Here is a 21595-nt window from a genome sequence, read left to right on the forward strand (position 1 = left end):
TGAATGTGTCTTTGTTCTTTATGTAAAAGTGTGTAAGCATGAGATTTTTTTGTGTTTGAGTATATGCAGACCTTTATATATGTTTAAATATTGTGTTATTTTTCCACATGTAATGGAAACACAGGCTTAGTGAAAACAAAGAGGGGAAAGTCTTAACCTCCTTGAGATCAATACTAAACTTACTTATTATTTAGTAGAAGGTCCACAAGGTAATAAAAGACAAGAGTGTTGAAAAATGTATTTTTAGCAGACTAAAACAAAAAAAAAAGCAAGAACTTTGGAAAGATAGCTTTATGATCCACCTTATGTTGTCCTCTTCTGGCAGCATGCAGCTTTATGTTGCTAAGTATCCATGGTTCTGTAGAAAGTGCTTAATATTTGTTTTAGTTCCCAATGAGGATAAAAGTTAATGTAAGAAATTTTGGGGGAATTAAAAGATTCAAAATTTATTCTAAAGTGATGAAACATTTTTTTTTGTCATTTTATTTCCAATAAAATGACTTTTCTAATTCAAAATGTTATTGACCTGATTTTACCAAAACATGTGTGAGTACTGTTTAGAGGAGAGTGGGGCATCTGCAGAAGGCATCCAGGCCTCTGATCCACTGTCCTCAAGAGGCAAGATAACCCAATAGGAAATACATTGGAAAATTAATATATCAGGTAATTTCTACAAACCAGAGTAGTCAGAATCAGGTCAAACTAGGCAACTGTAAATATTTTTTTTTTTTATAAAAACTTGAGAAAATCTGGGGAAAAAAAATCTTCCATAACATACTTTGTCTTTGGAGTAACTGTTTGCCATCACAGACCCTTTCTGAGAGGGAGCTCCTGGTCAGCTGCAGTTTTGAGCTTGGTTTCTTAGGACCTCGGGACAGCATGCTTATATGAAAGCCATAGTGTGACTGTGGTGTCCTACTGCTATGTGCCATCTTACCAATGGTTCACAGGACTTGCAGTGTGACAGCAGACAGAGCTGCCACAAAAAGCCCTTGGAATTGTGACTTTCCAGGGAAAACTCTGACAGGTGTAACAGTTTGGTGTACATGTCATCAAGTGATGTTGTGTTCAGAACAATATCCTTTTATATATGAGTTATTTATTGAATATGAAGGTGTTCTTTCAAATTAAGGGGCATATGATTATCTAATTCTAATTATCTATATATGTATCTATAATTATCTAATCTAATAATTGATATTCTAATTTCATAAGAGACTAAAAAGGCAGTTTATTAACATTCCCAGAGAATTGCCATAGGTTTCAACCAAACACTATGCATATTCTCTATGGACAAAGAGAGGACTTTATAAATTCACGAAACAACTTTAGAGGTATAATTTGTAAAAGTGATTTTATGAGTATGAATAGAGTTTATAAATATTATGTTCTTTAGACTGTATACCTTAAGAAATACTTGAATAGAAGAAAGGATTGCTACCATTTAGAGAAAATGATAGCTTTCTGCTGTGGCAGCAGATTCTCTCTAGCTTTTCAAAACTCTTATTACTATAATTTTACCTTATCATTTAGCTCACACTCCTCTTGATGATAACTCAGAATGCAAGAAATTAAAATGGAACCAAGAGTTTATTTATGGATTGTGTTTCCCAAACCTTTCTTTAACGACAGTTTCAATTGTATCCCAGAAATGTTTGGTTCCTGGGGAGAAGGAATAACAAATAAGGCCTTTAGCATTTCCCTAAGCAATAAGTTGCAGTTCTACAGTTGCTTTTATTACTGGATCACAGTGGTGATGAGCACTTAAGTGAAAAATATTGACTGTGTGTTTTGGTGGCTATTTGCAGCAGTCCACAACCACGTCGTTTTTCACTTTTGCGGGTCTCCCGCAGACTGCTGAAAGGCTCAGTGATGGGGGCATGTGAATCTGCTGAGCTTCAAAGCCAGCTAACAAAAGCAGAGGTAACACTAGAGAAAACTGATGTTTATTTAGTAGGGTATTTTTATTCTCTTATAATCCTTTATGTTATCCAATAAATTCTGCAATGCATATTATAAAATGAATACCCTCACTTTTAATAGAACATAGTCTGTCATACTGCTTTGAGATCTTTTCTATGAAGTGAATTTAATTAAGAGATCAGGGTCAAATAATTTCACAAAACTTTATTTAGAAAAGATATTTTGCAAGTTGTTTCTTCCCCCCCCCCCCCCCCCCGCCCTGTGTCTGAGTTGGCTGGTTTAGACTTTGCATTTACTGCTGTGTAACAGCACAAAGCTTGTTTCAGGAATGGACTTCACTGGTTATAGGTTTGGCTTGCTTAGTTAGGTGTTTATGCTTGTGGATATGTTTCTAGGAAAAACACATCTCACCTCAACAAAGAAATGTGATACTATGTGATTACTCTGTGTGTATGGAACAGTTTCACATAGTCCCTAAGACAGAGAAGGATAACAGGGGGAATGGGAATGCAAAAATTGTTGATGAAAAATATTATTGCATTGTTCCTTGGGATACTGTGCATGTCACAAAGCACAAAAGATACTCTGTTTTTCTACCTGAAAATGTCATTGTCCAGTTGGCCCTGTTCTAAAACCACACGTCCAAAGAAAAGGAAAAAAAGAGAGTTGGGATGAAAAGCAAGAAAAAATGGTAACTCAATAGTGCTGAGGAAAAGGAGAAGAAAATAATCTCTGTGTCGTCTTTTTATTCTGCTGTCATGCATGTTTTTCTGTTCTATAGATAATTCCCTTCAGTAAGTATCTTAACTCAGAAATGGGCATAGAGACACAAGCTGTGCACACCCTGCTACCCCCTAGACAACTTATATTTTAATTGAGAAAGTTTTTTATGAGCAGCAGTATAGGAAGAGAGACCTCTCTTACTGCCAACTTGAGACCTGTATCAAAGTAGACATGGCAAGGCCTTGAGCTTAGCAGTCGTTTTCCCAAGTGATTACTGTCTTAGCACATAATAAATGTAGCATCAACTGTAATATCAGAAAATGTATCATGAAACCCTCTATTGGACTCCCATGGATCCTTATCTCAAATAGTTGTATTTTTTTCTGCTGTTATTCCAGCCAATCTGTAATGACTTTTTCAAGCACTGCAAGTAGACATACAGTGGAAAGGGTGTTTATTCAGAATCCTGGGAGACAGAATATTTTGAATAGCAGTTGTGAGGATGTTGGGAGTGCCAGCAAGCTCACTGGTAGCTGTGGTTTGCCACAGCACATCCTTTCAAACAGAGCTATGTCTTCATAGGGGTGAGCTCACAGAGCTTCATTAATATGATTAATATTTTAGCACTTGAGGATATTTTGCAGCCATATTAATGTCCAAATGCAATATTTACTAATAACTGTGTCAACAAATAAAAAACTGAAGACCATGTATATTCTTTTTGCCCTTTCCCACTTTTCTTTGATTTTTGAACCCAAGCTTCTCATATACATGAAACACCAAACCCCTTGAAAAGTTCACTCATGACTAAAGTCTTTAACTTAGCTTCATGCATCTAGCAACAGTAAGAGTTATGGATTTTTTTGTTTGTTTGAAAAGCCTAGCAACCATTATTAAAGAGTGCAAAGGAATGTAACCCTTTAAAAAACAACCAACCAACCAAACAACAAAAAACCAGCAAAAAACAAAACCCAAACTAAACCTGTAGATATTTATAATTTAGAGAGTAGTTGTGAATAAACCCAAACTAAAATTATGAAAAAAGATTAATATTTTAACTAGAAATCTGAACTTGATTTTCACTTTTAGTGTTGCAGTTAGTTATGTAGCTTCAAATGCAATTTCACTGTAAGGAATACAGCTTTCTGTCATTTTCCTGCTGCTTGGACACAGTCTTTTCTTCTGAAGGCAGGGTATTTTAGAAACGTCTTATTACACTGCTTAGTGAATTGAAACAATAATAAAATCCTGCTGCTAAATCTGTCCCTTCTGGCACCATTTCATTGCATTTTTAAAACACGAAATAACAGAATAATGTGTTAATAAGAAAAAATACAAAATACATTTGATATTGTAAAAAGACAAATATTGTTGATGAGCAAATATGTTATCTATTATGTCAGATAATCTTAGAAGTAAAAAATTGCAAATGATGTTGAAAAAATATGTTCCCTTAGAAAAGTAAGAAGCATCACATACTTGTGTTGGAATAGTTTTTTGTTTGCTTGTTTGTTTCTTTTGTTTTGTTTGTCCCACCAAAGAAGAAACAGAACTATTGAGGATGAGCGTCAAAATTTCATTTGAAAAGATTACTCCAATTTGTTTATCAGAATATAAATGCTGGGATTTCTGTTTCTATATTTGAAAGTGAAGAGAGAAGAACCAAGCAAAAGAGAGTGAAGTGCAAATGCTGAGGGGATTGAGAAGGGGGTTGGTGAAAAACTCCAAAAAGTAAACACCATAAAATGCATTTGTCTGAAAAATATTCTGATGTGTGATTTTCCCCATCATATTTTTAGTCAAATCTTCATTTGAGACTATAACTTAAATGAACTTGACTACTTGGTGGATACTGGAGTATATGGCTTTTGGGGACCTGTTTCTTTCAAGGCTCCTCAAGTGAAGTAATCTGCTTTGTTTCCCTTTCCAAAGCACCAGGTAAAGTTTTATTAAGGCAAGGTCATGAATCTTACCCTCCACTAGCAGCCTGGATGCACGTGTCCAGATTTCAGATAGCTTCTAGCAGGGGTATGTGTGTGGCAAAGCTGAGTGTAACCAGATGATAAGGCAGCTGCAGAGCAATGCAGAAAATGAGTGGTTAAGATTTATGGTCTGTGAAAATGTGGTAGCAAGTGACATGCTGAAGGGGTCACTAGGGAATGAGATGGAAGTGCTCCTTCTGTTCCTTACCCTGTAGAGGACTCCACTGAAAACTCTCTCTGTCTTAATGTGATTTCCTATCAGCTCCCCAAGTGTGTTAAATATGTATATCTCATATGATAAAATGTCAAAAGAAAGAACTGTTTTGTTTAAAAAAACCACAAACAAACCCTGAGATCTCTTCAGAAGGTTAGCACTGAGCTTACCTACCCATACCTGTGCTGCTGTTCTTAATAGGAAATGTCAGAGCTAAAATAGCTTTTTAGTCTATTTGTTTCATTATAATTTATCTCCTTTTCTTCTTCTGTTGCTCCCGTGAAAAAGTGTCTGAATTTGACCTGGTTATTGGCTGTTGACAAATAGTGGTTTGCTTGTGCCCTGGAGAGAACTGCTAGGACTCGGTAACGAAATTCTCCATATATTTCATCTGAGCTGAGCATACTTTCTCCCAGGACAGTAGCAACTAAACAAGATTTCCTCTGTAATTATTTCTCCCAGAACAGCAAGTAGCTAGTGTATTACCACTCTGCCCTCTATTTTCTCCTGCATTTGTTCAGGCAAGGAGAAAGAGGGCTTATCTTAGTCAAACACTGAGGAAATAAAACTTGGACTGTACAAGGTTCAGAAGTAATAATTACAATAAGGCTGCTGAGAACTAGAGAACCTGAAACAGTGATGGAGAAAGGACCATGGTGAAGAGCTGAAATGAAATAGTACTAGATGAAGAGCTCAGTTAGAGACACTGAGGGCTAGTATATTAGAAAAATTAAATTAAATTAAATTAAACGAGCAAATCAGAGAAGAGAAATCGAGCCTCACTAACCAAAATGACTAAGATCAAGAGAAAGGGAGGACCATTTGTTTCTTTCCTTCACATACTAGAGAACTCAACAGCTCTAAGGGTAGCTCTGAAATTGTAGAAGGGCAAGTTTATGGGATAATACACTGTTTTAATTACACAGAGAAATGCTGGTTTTCCTCTCAGCCTGGTTTTGATACACTGGTATCAGACATGCAGGTACATTGTAACCTGCATGTTCTGTGGGCCATATAGCAATGTAACCTCTTGTAGTGTAAACGTATGTGGGAGTTGTTGACCTGGTAAATTCTGAATTCTGGACAAGAAACTTAGCAAAGGATAGTATAAAGGGTTGCTGTCTCTGTATGGAAGATGATGGCATCAGAGACATTTCATATCACTTTTCACATGTTGATTTTTTTTGCTATATTTTTTTACACATTTTTCTCTCTTTTAATCCTGATTCAGAGCACTAAAAGCTACTTATTTGTCTTGTAACACTGAGTTTCCAATTATGTTTATAGTCTGGAATATTTTTTCCAACTTTCTGGAATGTTTTTCAACTTCTATGTGGTTTAACTTTTTTTTTTCAAAAAAGTCTTTTTAATTTTATCTGTAAGCTTTCTGGTAGGCAGCAGTGGTGGTTTTGCTTTGGTGTGGCATCTATTTATTGTTTGATCTTGCAAGGCAAGGAGGAAGACATACTATTTTGGTGTGCTTGCATATTCCAACCTTCTCATCTTCCTTTTCATTAAAACCAGTAAAACGTTGTATTAAAAAAAATTGGCAGGCATGCAGCTTTCCATCACTCTCTTTTACCTTCTGTAAGTTCCTAAACAACAAACTACACTTAATGCCATTTAGCTGAGGAGCAAAAAAAGTCAGTTCATTGGTTGTGACAAAATCACCAATTTACACTGCAAATAAGCACTGAAATTTTCACAGCTTACTCTGTTAATGCTAGTGTGATAATGGAACTGGATTTTGTTCTCTTCATTCAGATTTCTCATTGCTAGCTGATCAGTGTAGGGTTTCTGAGCCTCCTGATCATGCCCACTTTAATTTCCAGGTTACAAAAGCTTGTTGTTATCAATAAACAAAAGGCTGCCAGGAAGAACTGCTGAAAATGGTTATACTCTTTGCAGAATGCTAGAATGAATGAAATTATTTCCTGCTTCCCTTTTTGTTTATTTTTGTAATTGCATCAGGAGCAGCGCAACCAACCAACCATGAGAACTTCAAATCCTATGAGCAAACAGAGGCACACGATTTTGAAAAACACAGAAAAAGGTTAATGCTTTGTGCTTTGTTTCTACAAAATGAAGTAACAAAATTGGAGTCACTGAGTATGTAGGGTTTAGAGGTCAAAATAAAAGCACTTATATGTTGTGTGTATATTCTGTCAGGATGATTTTGTTGGTAAGTTCCCCTTTGACCATGTTAAGCTGTTGACCATTATGTGCTGCTTTTTTTCCTAGCTGTTTGCACTTACTGTTTAATTGAGCTACTAAACAAGATCAGCTTAAAAAAAAGTAATTTAAAAAAGCAGCCATAATCAATGACAGAGGGTTTTTTTTTGAGACTTAACAATATGAGAGTAGTGTGTTTGACTGTAACCTCCTTTGAAAGTGGAGCTGACCAGCTCACCTGGTGTTCCTGTCTACCGGTGCCTTTAAGGACAAGCTCTGAGTTCTGAATCCTTGAAGATCTCTTGTTGAGCAGTTTAACAAATCTGACCCAATAGCATATTGTTTTATATCAAGTGAAGAACCTGCTTATATGTAAATCCCACTCCACCTATCAGATTGACCTGAATGTAGGATGAGGTGGTTTTTCTTCCTGAAAACTAAGATCCATCATCAGTAAATTTGCAGGTGACACCAAGCTGGGAGCAGGTGTTGATCTGTTAGAGGGTAGGAGGGCTCTGCAGAGGGACCTTGACAGGCTGGACAGATGAGCAGAGTCCAATGGCATGAGATTTAACACATCTAATTGCCGGGTTCTACACATTGGCCACAACAACCCCAGGCAGCGCTACAGGCTGGGGACAGAGTGGCTGGAGAGCTGCCAGGCAGAAACAGGCCTGGGGCTACTGGTTGACAGTAGGTTGAACATGAGCCAGCAGTGTGCCCAGGTGGCCAAGAAGGCCAATGGCATCCTGGCCTGGATCAGGAATAGTGTGGCCAGCAGGAGCAGGGAAGTCATTCTGCCCCCGTACTCAGCACTGGTTAGACCACACCTTGAATACTGTGTCCAGTTCTGGGCCCCTCAGTTCAGGAAAGACGACGAGTTGCTTGAACGTGTGCAGAGAAGGGCAACAAATCTGGGGAGGAGCACAAGCCCTATGAGGAGCAGCTGAGGAAGCTAGGGTTGTTTATCCTGGAGAAGAGGAGGCTCAGGGGAGACCTTATTGCCATCTACAATTATGTGAAGGGTGGTTGTAGCCAGGTGGGGGTTGGTCTCTTCTCCCAGGCTACCAGCAACAGAACAAGAGGACACAGTCTCAGACTGTGTAGGGGGAAGTTTAGGCTTGCTCTTAGAAAAAAGTTCTTCACAGAGTGATTGGCCATTGGAATGGGCTGCTCAGGGAGGTGGGGTTGATGTTCCCAAAGGTGTTTAAGAAAAGACTGGATAAGGCACTTACTGCCATGGTCTAGCTGATTAGTTAGGGTTAGGTGATCACTTGGACTTGATGATCTTGGAGGTCTCTTCCAACCTGGTTGATTCTGTGATTCTGTGATCTGAAGATAGCTTGTGTAATACAATGTATTCATCAACTGTGCATCTGCTTCTAAGTCCCAGGAATGCCCCTTGGCACTGTGGCTGATTGGAGCAGGGGCTGGTGCTCATGGGGTGTGTGTTCCAATGGTCTATTGAATTGGACATCTAGGATCTGCTGAAGAAAAGACCCAGTTGGTCAGGATAGACTCAGCTCTATTCATTCAAATGTTTGTATATAAACTGGGCTGGATAATTCCTGACAAATGGAATGAAAAACCTGATGGATTCTACTTCAATGATATTTGAAAGATAGCTACTTAAAAAATCAAAATAAAACAACCAGCCAACCAACACAAAAACCACACAACAAAAAAACCAAACCCAAAGATTATGTAAAATAAGTTATACTCATAGACTAGAAGAGCTTAAAAATTCCTTGAAAAAGTCAGCTGCCAGTAGGATAAAATCTGATGTGTTGTGCCACCAGAATTATGGAATAAAATAACATTAAAGTATCACTACAGTGTGTGAGAATATCCATTAGCATTTTATAAAAGTGAATGGATTATACACTGAGAGCTCTCTGTATTTTATAGGTTTCTTTTTACTGCCACCATTTTGGTTCCATTAAAAAACCTGGGAAAAAAAAAAAAAAAACAAAACCCAAAAAGGAATCTGGGTAGAAATACAGATGAAGTGGAAATTAACAAAATCCATTAACTGCTTTCAGCGAGTGTTTTGCTGTATTGAATCCTCTGGTGCTTTGGAAAATCTCATCCTCTGCTGTGATATTTTTTTTGTGCAAGATCTGCATCAGTCAGTATAACTGCAAGAAAATTTGTAGCTCACATCTTGGTGTGGGTTAGAGATCCATATTTTTCAGGAGTACAAGTTTATTTTTTGTTTCACAGAGTACCAGGTTGTAAGGGACCTCAAGGATTATCTAGTCCAACCTTTCAGGGTAAGAATATAGTGTAAATGAGATGGCCCAGCATCCTGTCAATCTGGGCTTTGAACCTGTCTAATGTAGGGGAATCCACCACCTCCCTTGGGAGTTTATTCTGATGCCTAATAGTTTGAATGGTGATTTTTTTTTTTCTGATATCTGGTCTGAATCTCCCCAGGATCAACTTGTCCCCATCAGCCCTTGTCTTTACCATGTGTTTCTTTGTAAAAAGGGAGTCTCCCTCCTCTTGATAGCTACCCTTTATGTACTTGTACATGGCTGAACAAACCCAGTTCTCAGCCTTCCTTCCTATGACAGGTCTTCCAGTCCTCTGATCATTCTTGTGGCCCTTCTCTGGACCCCTTCCAGCCTGTTCACATCCTTCTTGTATAGCGGGGACCAAAGCTGTACGCAGTACTCAATTTCTACAGCACTGTGCATCTAATCTGTGTGGAGTGCTTAAGGTAAAGAGGATAAAAAGTGATAAATCCTTATTTAATACTGATAAAGAAAGTGTAATTGTTGAGTACAAAAGTTATTTTCTGATTACTTCAGGTTTTAATTTTGGAGGAGCAGACATTTGCAAATGACACCTGTTACTTGCAAGTTAATAGTAAGGACTTGCAGGATGTGAATTTTAGGTGACAGTGTAGAAAAAAATTATATATATACATGCATTACCTACTCTTTCCTGGTCATGCTGGGATTCATCAATGAATAGGTAGATGTTTTTCCAGGTCTGAAAAAAGAGTTGGGATGTAAGCTAAAGAAAGGACAATCGCCTGCTATATACTAGCTAAAAGCAAATAAATATGTTTGGTGGTATAACTATTAGGCTGTAAAGCATGAGTACTTGTGCAGGAGGATCAGGAAGAATAAAAACTTATTCCTTCTAGTTATTTTCCTTTCTGAAAGCCGTCTTATTCTAGCTAAGGCTGTCTCAGACTGATACTGTTTTATGTTTTTGTTTGTTTTGTTTTGTTTTAAAAGAAGCAGTTAGAAATACTCTTTAATGTTAATAAGAGATTGTCATGTAAGTTTTTAGCTTTTTGATTCTGTGGGGACAAATCTGCTGGCGGTTTTACTGTTGCAGCTTTACTAGGGATGAGCTTTTCTCCCTTTCCTGCACTTGCGTGGGATTTTGATGTGTTTTGCTAGACCAGTAACCAGAGCCTAGAGAAAGCCAGATATAATTAAAGACAAGACATTATTTCATTTGGACATCTTTGCTGTGGATGTTTCATAGCAATGATACAAACTATTTAAAGTCAAGCTTTGCATGTTGGACAGGAATTTGATGCCAATTAGTTAGTCTCCCTTACTGGCAGGATTCCTTACTCAAAACCAACTGTCCATCTGAAATCAATAATGCAGTATGCCCAGATACTGTGAGTATGGAAGTGTTAATGTAATATTCAGATGAATAAGTGGAAAGCATCAAGCAAGCTGAGTAGGAAAAAGAATTCCTATCTTGAGAATTCACATACTTCACAAAATCCATCAAAGCAAAGGTAAGGTTTTTTTTTTTCCAATGCTTTGAATGTAACTACTTTTGTACTTATTTATTTCATTCCACAGTACTTGTTATTCTTGTTCTGTAAAACTAATGTTTAAATTCTGGTTTCCAGTGTTAAGACTATATATATGGTTAAGGATGATATTAGTTGAAAACATTAGTGGTGTGTCCTACCTGCCAGAACGTCATGAGGCTGCCTGAAGCTGTAACCAAATTGAGGAATCAGGTATATTGCTCTTGAGTTCTCTCTTGTTTCAGATAGCCAGGCTGTAGCTTCTGAATAATTGCTTTCTTGCTGTCATCACCTTTTGAAGTATAGACTTTTTCATCTCACTTCCTTTCTCCAGGCATATAATTGGAATGAAATACTTCTTAGGAATGAATTGATGATGCTCTGTACTTCTGGGGCTAGCAAATAAACTCTCTTTTGTCACTGGTATTAGTTGTACAATTTATTTTAGTTCAGGAAAGTTTGGGGTTTTTTTAATACTCAAAGAATCAGATTGCTTTTATTGCATGTTAGCATTTTGTTAGCCTGTGAAAAACTTGCACCATCTCAAGAGACTCCATATGAAAGAAATTCCCTCCTCTTGTCTCCAGTTGTTATTTCTTGTCAAAATTTGAATTTTCTCCTCTTCAACCCCAAGAATTTGCCATAGTAAGGATTATTTGATTCTATGATTTTTTCACCTGTAATTTCTGCAGGCCTTCATTCTGAAACTGTATCATTGGATCACATATTAGTCTTGACTTGCTTTGTTTATCTTCATTCTAGCATGGCACAAAACTGTTGCTGGGGAGAGCATAGATGGATGGATGGATGGTTCACAGATATTTGAGGCTTTTTGCAGTGTGATGCATCACAACAAACTTATTATTAGGGGCTGTAATGCATCACAGTTGATTTTGGAACCAGCATGGTGCTTGCCACAACCACTGTTGTGATCTCTTTGCATTTGTGTTATTTTGTCTGCCTTGTTTATGTAGATCACAAAGTCTCTGAAGCAAGTATTGTTGGCCTTAATGTCAACAATATGATCAAATACCCCAAGTGTCTGTATTGCTCAGTTAAAGTGACGACATGTTAGGGAGATACCTTGCAATATGCAGTTAAATTTGCTATTTTTTTTTTATTTCCTATCTCTGCAGTCAAGAAAAATACCTGCATCAAAGGTCTTTGAGATGAAGCATTTGTAACACTTCTAATTTACACAGCCTAATTTTATGTGATATTTGAACACGATTAAAAAACCCAAAGCAAACCAACACAACAGACTAACTGAAAAAGATTGAAACTTTTTTTCAGTCTAGAGGTGGATCTTCTATTTTACTCTATAATCTTCTAGCTAAATAAGGTAATGTCAGAGGCTACTAGAGTCTTTAATTCTTGCTTTTAAGTAAGTAACGTTCTCTATAGAAAATAACTTTGGTAATTTTAATAGTTTAAAAAGGTTTTTGATTATATTGTTGGTACTCACTCTAAAGTCATGTTACAATATGAATGTAGTCTTAAATTAGGACATAATATGCTGAAACACATTTTATGTCACTAAATGTTTTTAGAAATCTGCCACCATCTGCCAGCTGGGTTAAACTTTTCAGGCAGCCCTGGATATACTGATCCAGGCTTTTACTGAACCATACTGACTGGTAAATCTTCACTCTGATCAGAAAAGTACAAGTTATTTATATATATATATATATATATAAAAAGAAAAGGGCATCTGTGCTTTAGATAAACAACTGTGACTGCTCCTTGGGAAACGGGTACAAGAAAATACATTTGCTAGAATTCAGTAAGTGTTAAAAGAGTACCAACAGCTATGGCAGTGCTCCTCTTGAAGGCAAAGAAACTTTTCCTCACACTTTTGCTCTGTTCTTTCTTTGAAAAGAATAAGAAGGGATGATGGATGTGAGAGGAAATATATTAGGGGCTGTAAACTTTGCTTCACATTTTGGACAGTGACAATATAAAGTGTAATTCAGTAGTCTGAGGAAGGAGAACTTCTGTGATATGTCTGTGTACTGGCAGGTTAAGAACTGGCCAGAACAAAGGTTTTTACCAGAACAAGAACCTATTATCTGTTTTACTTTTCCATTATAGATCATCAAGACAGAGAAATTTTTAATTTCTCAGTGTCTCAGTATGAGATTTATTGAGCTTTAGTTGAGCCCTGAAGTGATATTATCTTAGGCTACATAAAAATGTGATTTAGTTTTGCATTTGCCTGAAATACATTATTTTTCTCTAAGATGGCCTGTGAAGAGACATCTATAAATTTGTAATGACTTATAATGGATTCTTATTAATATATTTTTCATCCTAGTAAACAGGTTTTAAATCTGTGCATGCAAACATCACATTTTGTCTGAGCTTTTGACTGCTAATTAGTTACAGTGCTTTTACACTGTTCAGAATTTTAATGACTGCAGACAAATATGAAATATGGACTTGACTGTTCAACTAATCTGGTGGTCTCTTTTGTCCACTATAGGTCAGTGAAGGCTTGGAAAAGTCATTATTCTATACCCTTTGCTCCTTTGCTCTGTGTTTTCTGTCTTGCAATCTCCAAGTTATGCTTTTCTTCTGATTGTGCAAAAGGAGCAGTAATCAGTGTGGTTCTGCACCAATGATTTAGTGCCATTAGAAACGCAACTGAGCAATTGCTACTAGTAGAATATTAATCTCAAAGTAGTGTTAGATAAGAGTGAAGATACTTAAATGCCAGAATTAAAGGTTTCATTGATAGATGTCTTGCTCAATACATAGATTCATAGGTGCCTCTGAAGCTACAGTGTTACTAATGGAGTGGCTTTCATAGGTCTGGCATAAAAAGGGGGAAAATCAGTATCCTTCTACTAAACCAGTTGACATTGGGTTAGTGTGCTGGGTAAGATGCCAACATTTTCTTCTTTCTTTCTATTTTCATTCACTTATTCACAGGAGAGACAATTGCTTGCATGGAATACTTTACTGGTGGGATAAGAAACCTGAACTGCATTTATAGTATCAGTTTTTCTAGGACTTTGTGCAGTGGATTCTTTTGCTATCAAGGAAATTAGTTGCAGAGACCAAGAATCATGCTCCACATTACAGGGTGAAATGGAGATGCTGATGGCAGCTCAAGTTTTGGAGCTTGATATATTAGAGCCTGTAATAGATATGATAATTTGATCGTAAGTTCAGCTTTTTTTGTTTCATTGGAATAATGATGCACAGAGAAGTCAGGAATCAAGGTCCTTCAAGCATAATAGGAGAGGTGTGTTCTGCCATTCTTTGAAGTCTCTCCTCCCTAGTAAGAAGTGATAGGATGAGAGGAAATGGCCTGAAGTTGCATGTGGGAGGCTTTAGGTTGGATATTAGAAGAAACTTCTTTGCTGAAATAGGCTTCCCAGGAAGGTGGTTGAATCCCCACCCCTGGATGTGTTTAGAAGAGGTAGGGATGTGGTGCTGAGGGGTAGGGTTTAGCACTAGTCTTGGTAGTTAGGTAATGGTTGGACTCACTTATCTTAAAGGTCTTTTCCAACTGAAACAATTCGATGATTCTGTTTTATGAAGTAACCAGCCCTGGGAGTTGCCCCATAGGTAGTGAGTTGATGAACTTACCTGATAATGATATAGGAAAGATATTTATTCCTGTGGAGTAGAGATATTTCAGAGTTTTAAACACCCATGATGATCAGTAAGAATACACGAGAAAAAGATGTAGACAGGAAAAAAATTGAGAATTTTAAAGATTAATTTAAATTACATTATAAATTATATTTAAAATTAAAATAATTCTCAGATGAGTCTTGTGAAGGCAATTCATAAACCTGGGAATGCTTGTATGAAGAAGTAGATTATAGTAGGATATGATCACTATGCTGATCTATTAAGAGTTTGGAAGACTGTTTTGTAGGGATTTCTTCTTTTATGAGCAAGTTTTACTACATATTGATAAAACTACAGCATTTTATGATGTAGAAAAATGTCTTTAACATGATTGGAAATCAAAAATGTGCTAAAGAAGAGGAATGATTTGTAGAGAAAGACATTATCTTTTACTAGAGCCACTGAAAACACCTGGAAGAACAAATGAGTTTTTTTGGCATAGCTGAGGAAGACTTCCATTGCCCAAATTACTGTTGCTTTTCAGACACTCTGATGTAGTTTAAGCTTTTCCCAGAGTTCAAAATCTCAAAAGGAACAGATCTAGATTTCCTCCCCTTCTTCCTTTTTCCCGGTAGGATAAAAGCAAATTAGGCAGGAGAAAGGAGAGGTAAAATCACAAAAGAAATGGTCTGGAATCAATTTGGAGGTAAAAAAGCTAAGTTTAACGAAATAATATAGCATTTGAGTGACAGGGAAAGTTACAAAGGTATAAGGAAAAGGGTAAATAGAAAAATATACAAAACCAGGCCCAGCTGGCATTAGATTCCCTTGATGTAAATGTGGATTCTCTTTGGATGCAGTTCTTAGAAGCATGGAGGCAGCATGGAGGCAAGCCACGTGGTAGCTCAGGAAGCAGGAGGGCATCGTATATGTCTGTTGAGTAGGCCAAGCAGAAGAAAAGGGGAGAGAACCAAGAAGATGGCTCCCCTTAAATAGGCTTGCTGGACAGGAAGGGGGAGTGGAATAGACCTTGACTCCAAGGATCCCTCCCCCTGGGAAGGGGAAAACCAAATCTCTTTCTGCCCACCTGGATCAGGTTTTCTTTGTCCACCTGGGGGCTGAGTCCTTTTCAGCCCCCTCCAGGTCTGGGTATAACCTGGCACACACTCAAAGACATTTCACTTTTCTATTATTTTATCTCCCATTTGTACTCTTCTACCATCCTGATTCTGAAAGAACTATTATTAGGCCTCTCTATGAAATATTTGAACTATCTTGCAGATATTGAGAGACTTGTGTCTCTACTCTTACAGTAAAACATTTAAAAACATGTCCTGTGTTCTCACTTAATTTTTAAAATAAGATTTCCATAGTGATATGCTGCTAGATCATCTTGCAAGTATGAAGTACAGCACTGACAGGGGAAGTGTAAAAATCCATCTGTACTACTTATTTTTTATTCTTTTTTCCTCACTGTGTTTTCTGTTTCATAGAGCACCTCAGCCTTAGTGGTTGCATAATATCTCTGTGAGAGGTAACTTACAGGGGCCAATTAGAAATAATCATTCTTTCCATAATATGCTGAAAATAAGAGATCAGATTTAGAATGAACGAATTTAGACACATGATTCATAAAACATAATGTAGCAGTCAAAATTATTTGTCAGTCAAGAAAATAATTTTTAATACATTGGCTTCCACATTGAAGACATCCCTTCTCCAGGTTCTGTCTGGCTAAACATGTCCTGTCCTGCACTCTGCAGCCATAGTAGGGCAGTAGAGGTGGGAATCAAAGGAACTAGCAATAGAAGAGAGAGTGATGATAGGATGGGACCCATATTAGTTTTCATTGGCATTAAGAAGTTTGATTTTGAGATAAATCAACCCATTGTGTTTGAATGGGTAGCTTTACACTGCAGTGCTTTGTGAATCCTGTCCTTGACAGATGTGTGAGTGCATGTGTGTGCATGTATATGGATATATAATGTTGTACATTCATAAAAGTATACTGGTCTTGGGCATGTGTGTGTTCCTTGCCAGCCAAGATGCATGCAACATTAGGCAGCATGTCTTTGCTGAGGATACATGCTGTGATGTGTTTCAGAAGGGCAATAAGCATCTCATGGCATCTTGCCACCGGTTGGTCATGCACCCCTGTGGTTCTAAGATGGTTCATGTGCTGAATGTAGAGGTAGAACTACTTCATTCTCATCCTCACCTAGAAACTTCAGGATTTTTCAGAAGATAATTTTTTTGGTGTTCTTTTTAAAGCACCTATCTCTAATGACAGGATAGAGAAATGAAGTATTGAAAGCTGTTGGAAGACTGAAAGATTGCCAGATGCTTGTTAGAACAGCCTGCTGCTAAGTAGTCACACAGAGAGAGGATGGGAACTTCAGCTGCGGTCCTCTGTGAAAAAGCTCCCACAGAGATCTGGTTGTTAACTCATGCAAAAAAAAAAAAAAAAGGAAAAAGCAAGAGAAGCTGCTATTTCTGTGAGTTGTCCAAAAGTCCAAGTGAATGTTCTTCATTCTGTTGTTGGCTGCTTTCTCCAGCACACTCTCCTTCTCCTCCCATCTTTTTCTTACATCCTTTCCATCTTAGGTTCTTCTACATCAACCTTTCTTGTCTCTTTTGCTGTATGCCCTCCCTCTGAACTCACCCAGAAAAAGAACTGCAGACCTAACAGAACATTTGCTAGGGAAGGCTGCAGCCTGCATCTGGATAAAGAATTGGCTTTGAGACAGCAAGTGGTAATGGAGCTGCTTCTTTTTTATGCCAAAACATTTTAAAATCTTAGTTTACAGGCAAGTTCAGTTGTAAGCCCTTAGTAATACATCTGTCACATATTTTATTGCATATGGCACTATTATTAACAATATAGCTAAACACTATTAGCAATATAGCTAAATACTAGATCAAAAACAAATTTCTAGGGAAATCTGAGGATTTCAGAGAGAAAAAGCAGATTTGACAGCACTTGACATTATTGATGCACACTGCTAGTAAATGCACACACGAGTGAGATGGAATTGTCTTCATCCATGCACATTTAAAAGCAATACATGTCTCACATGGGTTGGTTAAAATGCAAGGTCCTGAGTCTGCTAACCCTTGTGAGTATGCTTGACTTGAGGAGCATTGGGAGATTCTCTGTGGGTCAGGACCTTGGAGAACTCTTGCAGAAAAGAGATGATTTTGTGGCTAGAAGACATGCCTGGCGTTACAGCTAGATTCAGTATTTGCAAGTTCAGTGATGTCTAACCCCAACATTTTTAACTCTTCTGGTTTTGATCAGTGGCAGAGGCATATGTTTCTGAAGTCTTTATGTAGTCATGACATTTTGTGCTTCCTGTGAGGCACTCTTTGTTAATATTAATACAAATGAATCTAAATATACTGGGAAAAAATAGTATTAATTTTTTTCCCCTTCAATCTTGGAGATACCACCCGGGCCCAGTGTAAGGGTAGTTTTACTGAAACCACCTCTAGGTTGTTGGGCTATTCTTTAATATTTATTCAAATCAATGCTATTCTAGTTTTCTCTCTTTTACACATTAGATTCTGGTGAGTTATTTTGGTAGTCCTAAAGTCCTCTCTGCCAATACTCATCCATTCATACATATTTCAAAGTTCTATTTTTCATAGAAACTACATGTTTGTATCAACTCCATGGCTTTAGGTATCTTTAAAGCATGTATGTTCAGAAGTCAGCTATTGTCTGCTTCACTGATGGCTCGGTTGTTACCCATGCTCACTGTATTTTGGACACTTTCCTCTGAAGTCCCACTCAGAACTGGTGATGCAGACCACTGCACTGCTTTGAAGTGCTGCATATGCTGTCCTATCCGACAATGCAGAAAAAATTTAAGTCCAGTCTGGTAAAGTACTTCTGCACGGGGAGATTTTGGGGATTTTTTCCTACCTTTTTTAACAGAGGAACAATTAGTTCTCTGTAGATGCTTGTAGGGTAGCCACAGATGTTCCCATAACTTTCTTCAGCTTGCTGAGAGATAATGGGACTTAAAATAACTGTAACAGTGAAAGATATGCAGAAGGACATGTGTATGTAAGCATGTATGTATGTAAGAATATGATGATTTCCTGGTATCAGGCAATACCATGGCTCAGCCCTGTGGTAGGAAAAACAGTATAATACAGTCTGTGTACAAAAAACTCTTGACCCTCTAACTGCACAAATAGTATGTTTAAAGGTATGAAAATATGTTTAGACATATGTATTTACATCAGGGCCCTTTAAGTGTATATGCATATATATATGTTTGCATCTCTGCAAGCAGTATAGTTGCTTACTGTTCCCACCTTTATCCAAGTAAATGTAATGTTAACAACTTTCTGTTCATGATGAGATTTCTCTTCACGTTAATGCAAAGAGGAGAGAGGCTGACCAGCTATGAGAAATCAGATCTCTTGTATATAAATTGTGTACCTAAGTTGTTTTGAGTGTTACTTCACATACAACTGATATACCTTGGTAACTGATGAATAATTTCTTTGTCTCTGGGATGTAACCGATATGTAAGCAGACACCCCTGGTGTCTGCAGTTCCAGCCTGGACTGGGGTAACAGGAGTTTTTACAGCTGCACCAAGGCTGTGTGGCCTAGTAGCTTGTGGCGTTGATGTGGTGACACTATTGATTCTCTCCTCTTTGCCTTGATACTTCCCTAGCAGGTGAGAGGGCTTCTGTGGCACTTTGTGCTCTGTAGTTTTGTTCTTTGTGTAGCTCTTGACTGAGAAGTAAGCTTGACTGAGGAGGTGTTTGGTTGAATGAGTGATCTTGGAGGCATATTATCAATTCCTTAGAGAATAATTCAGCTTTATGTAACTTCTCTAAGGTATTTCTCAGGAACTTTTTGAGCCTTGAGCAGGGTTCTACCTTATGCAGATCTAGTCTCTGGTAGAAAAAACTGAATATATCCAACTTTCATAAGATACTCTCTTAGAAACCTTTCAGAGGATTGGTACTGCTGTCAGGGCTTCTGGCTGAGCTTTGGACTTGATGATCTCAAAGATCTCTTCCACCCTCAACAGATCTGTGATTCTGTGATTTGGATCCTGGTCTCATTTCTGTTCAGAGAGGTTTTTTATGGAGCTAAATTCTGTGGCTTAAAAGTTTATCAACTTTCTCTGGAGGGGATGTTGTGAAAGGAGTGTGGGAGCAAATAAAAGAAAGCTAATTTGGTAACTGGATGAAAGAAACCTTCTGCCTTTTTTTCTTTCTGCTCACGTTCTCCCTTGTTTCAAGCCTCCTCACCTGAGACATCTCATGTCACTAGGCTCAAAGACACAGTTTTCTCCTTCATGTTAGAAAATAACAAGCAACACAGGGGAAGTGGTAGCTGAAGCCAGAAACAGTTATATGGGTAGTGAAATCGGGGAATGGTGTGTAACCAGGCCTGTCCTTTGTGCCTGCTTAGAAATGCAGTGGGAAAAAAGGACACACTTGTGGCTGCCCTGAGGAAGAGGGAAGGAGTTAGCAATGTGTATGGGTTATTTTTTTTTTTGGTGTGTGAATAACATGGAGGAATTTTTAAGAGATGATTTTGCTCATGAGGGAACTGTTACTGGAAGAAGGTGCATTATAATTTATATTCTCTCTTAGTTTTATTACATGACCCAAAGGCTTATTTATCTCTATCTCTATCTCTATCTCTATCTCTATCTCTATCTCTATCTCTATCTCTATCTCTATCTCTATCTCTATCTCTATCTCTATCTCTATCTCTCTCTCTATCTCTATCTCTCTCTCTATCTCTATCTCTATCTCTATCTCTATCTCTATCTCTATCTCTATCTCTATCTCTATCTCTATCTCTATCTCTATCTCTATCTCTATCTATCTCTCTATCTATATCTCCATGTTTGAGCTCTGAATTTTTTGTATGTATGGCAGTAATTTTGCAAGGAGTTTTGTTCTCAAGCCAGCGAAAGAGTGGTGAAGTTCAAAATGAATGAGACAGTAAAAGGGAAACACTATCTGCTTCAAGAAATGTGTAGTTTTTTGGCCCAATCCTAAAGCTTGCATTTGAACTTCCTTCACTCTTATATCACTTGCCCAGTTTCTCGTAGTCTACTGACACCAAACAAGAAAATGTATTTTTCTGTTTGGTTGGCTAAATGCTGCCATGTTCAAAGATGATATACTGCCAGGAAAAAAATAGGTTTGAGGATTTTTATGTGGAATCTTGTATTTCCTAGCCTTAATTGTTCAACTGAGTTTTCAGTTTCTGGGGTATTTTCTAAGTTCTCAGTTCAGCAAAATTATGACCACAATGCTGTAGGAAAGACTGGTTGTGCACTAGATGTTTGTTAGGATTCTGTAATGCTTACTAAGAGTTTATGAGTACAGGGTTGTAGAACACAGCTGAGGCACACAATGTAGATTTTGGCTGAAGAGGGTTGAACTCTGTACTAGCTTCTGGTAAATACAGATTGTATTTCTCCAGTGCAGATATCGGCTTTATAATTTTTTTTTTGGTTGTTATTGTTTCCCCCCACTCCCCCAACCCCAGTTCTAATGACATATGAAAATTAGCATCTGGAGGCTATTTTGAGGGTAGAAGAGGTAGCATCAAGTGGTTTAGTCATATGCAGTAGATTTTTTTATGTTGTTGTTTTTTTTTTTTTAAAGTGTGCAGGGAAAAAATGTGGAATATAGAGCTAGCTATTCTCTCTGTAGTACTGAATACTTTTCAGTTCACAGTACATTTTTTGCCTGGTGAATTGGGAAGGGCATTACCTATTTTGAGATAGTCAGAATGCTTCTTTAGTGCTTCCTTTTCTTTGTCAATACACATTCAAAAGGATATTTCATCTCAAAAGGAGATTATTTTTCTAAAGATGTCCATGGAAAGTTGTTATACTATTCTTGTAGTTGGTTTGCATTTTTAATTGGCAAAAGTCTTAAGGTAAGAAAGGTGACTTATGTTTCATGACTGATATCTTGTGAAGTACTTAAGGATTTAATCAAAATAAATAACCTGAAATTTCACTTTCAAAATTCTGAGTTAAATGCATGTGGGGTTTTATTTGAAGGTTATTATGTACCTATGTTGAGGATTCTGATTTTTAAAGATTTTTTTTGTTTTGTTTAAACTTCAAGAGATGTGGGACTGGCTCTTTGTATGCAGACTCCTGATTTGGCCCATTTCATTACTCTCTGCATGTATTTCTAACTCCTATGTGTGGAT

The 21595-nt window shown here is 37.5% G+C and overlaps 1 protein-coding gene across 1 annotated transcript in view; it reads left to right on the forward strand.

The window, feature by feature from the left end:
• Positions 1-21595, forward strand: part of KCNK2 (potassium two pore domain channel subfamily K member 2) — a 138432-nt gene that overhangs the window by 74058 nt on the left and 42779 nt on the right. The gene's annotated exons all lie outside the window — the stretch shown is intronic.

Source organism: Indicator indicator, chromosome 2, assembly GCF_027791375.1.
Source record: "Indicator indicator isolate 239-I01 chromosome 2, UM_Iind_1.1, whole genome shotgun sequence".
Lineage (NCBI taxonomy): Eukaryota > Metazoa > Chordata > Aves > Piciformes > Indicatoridae > Indicator > Indicator indicator.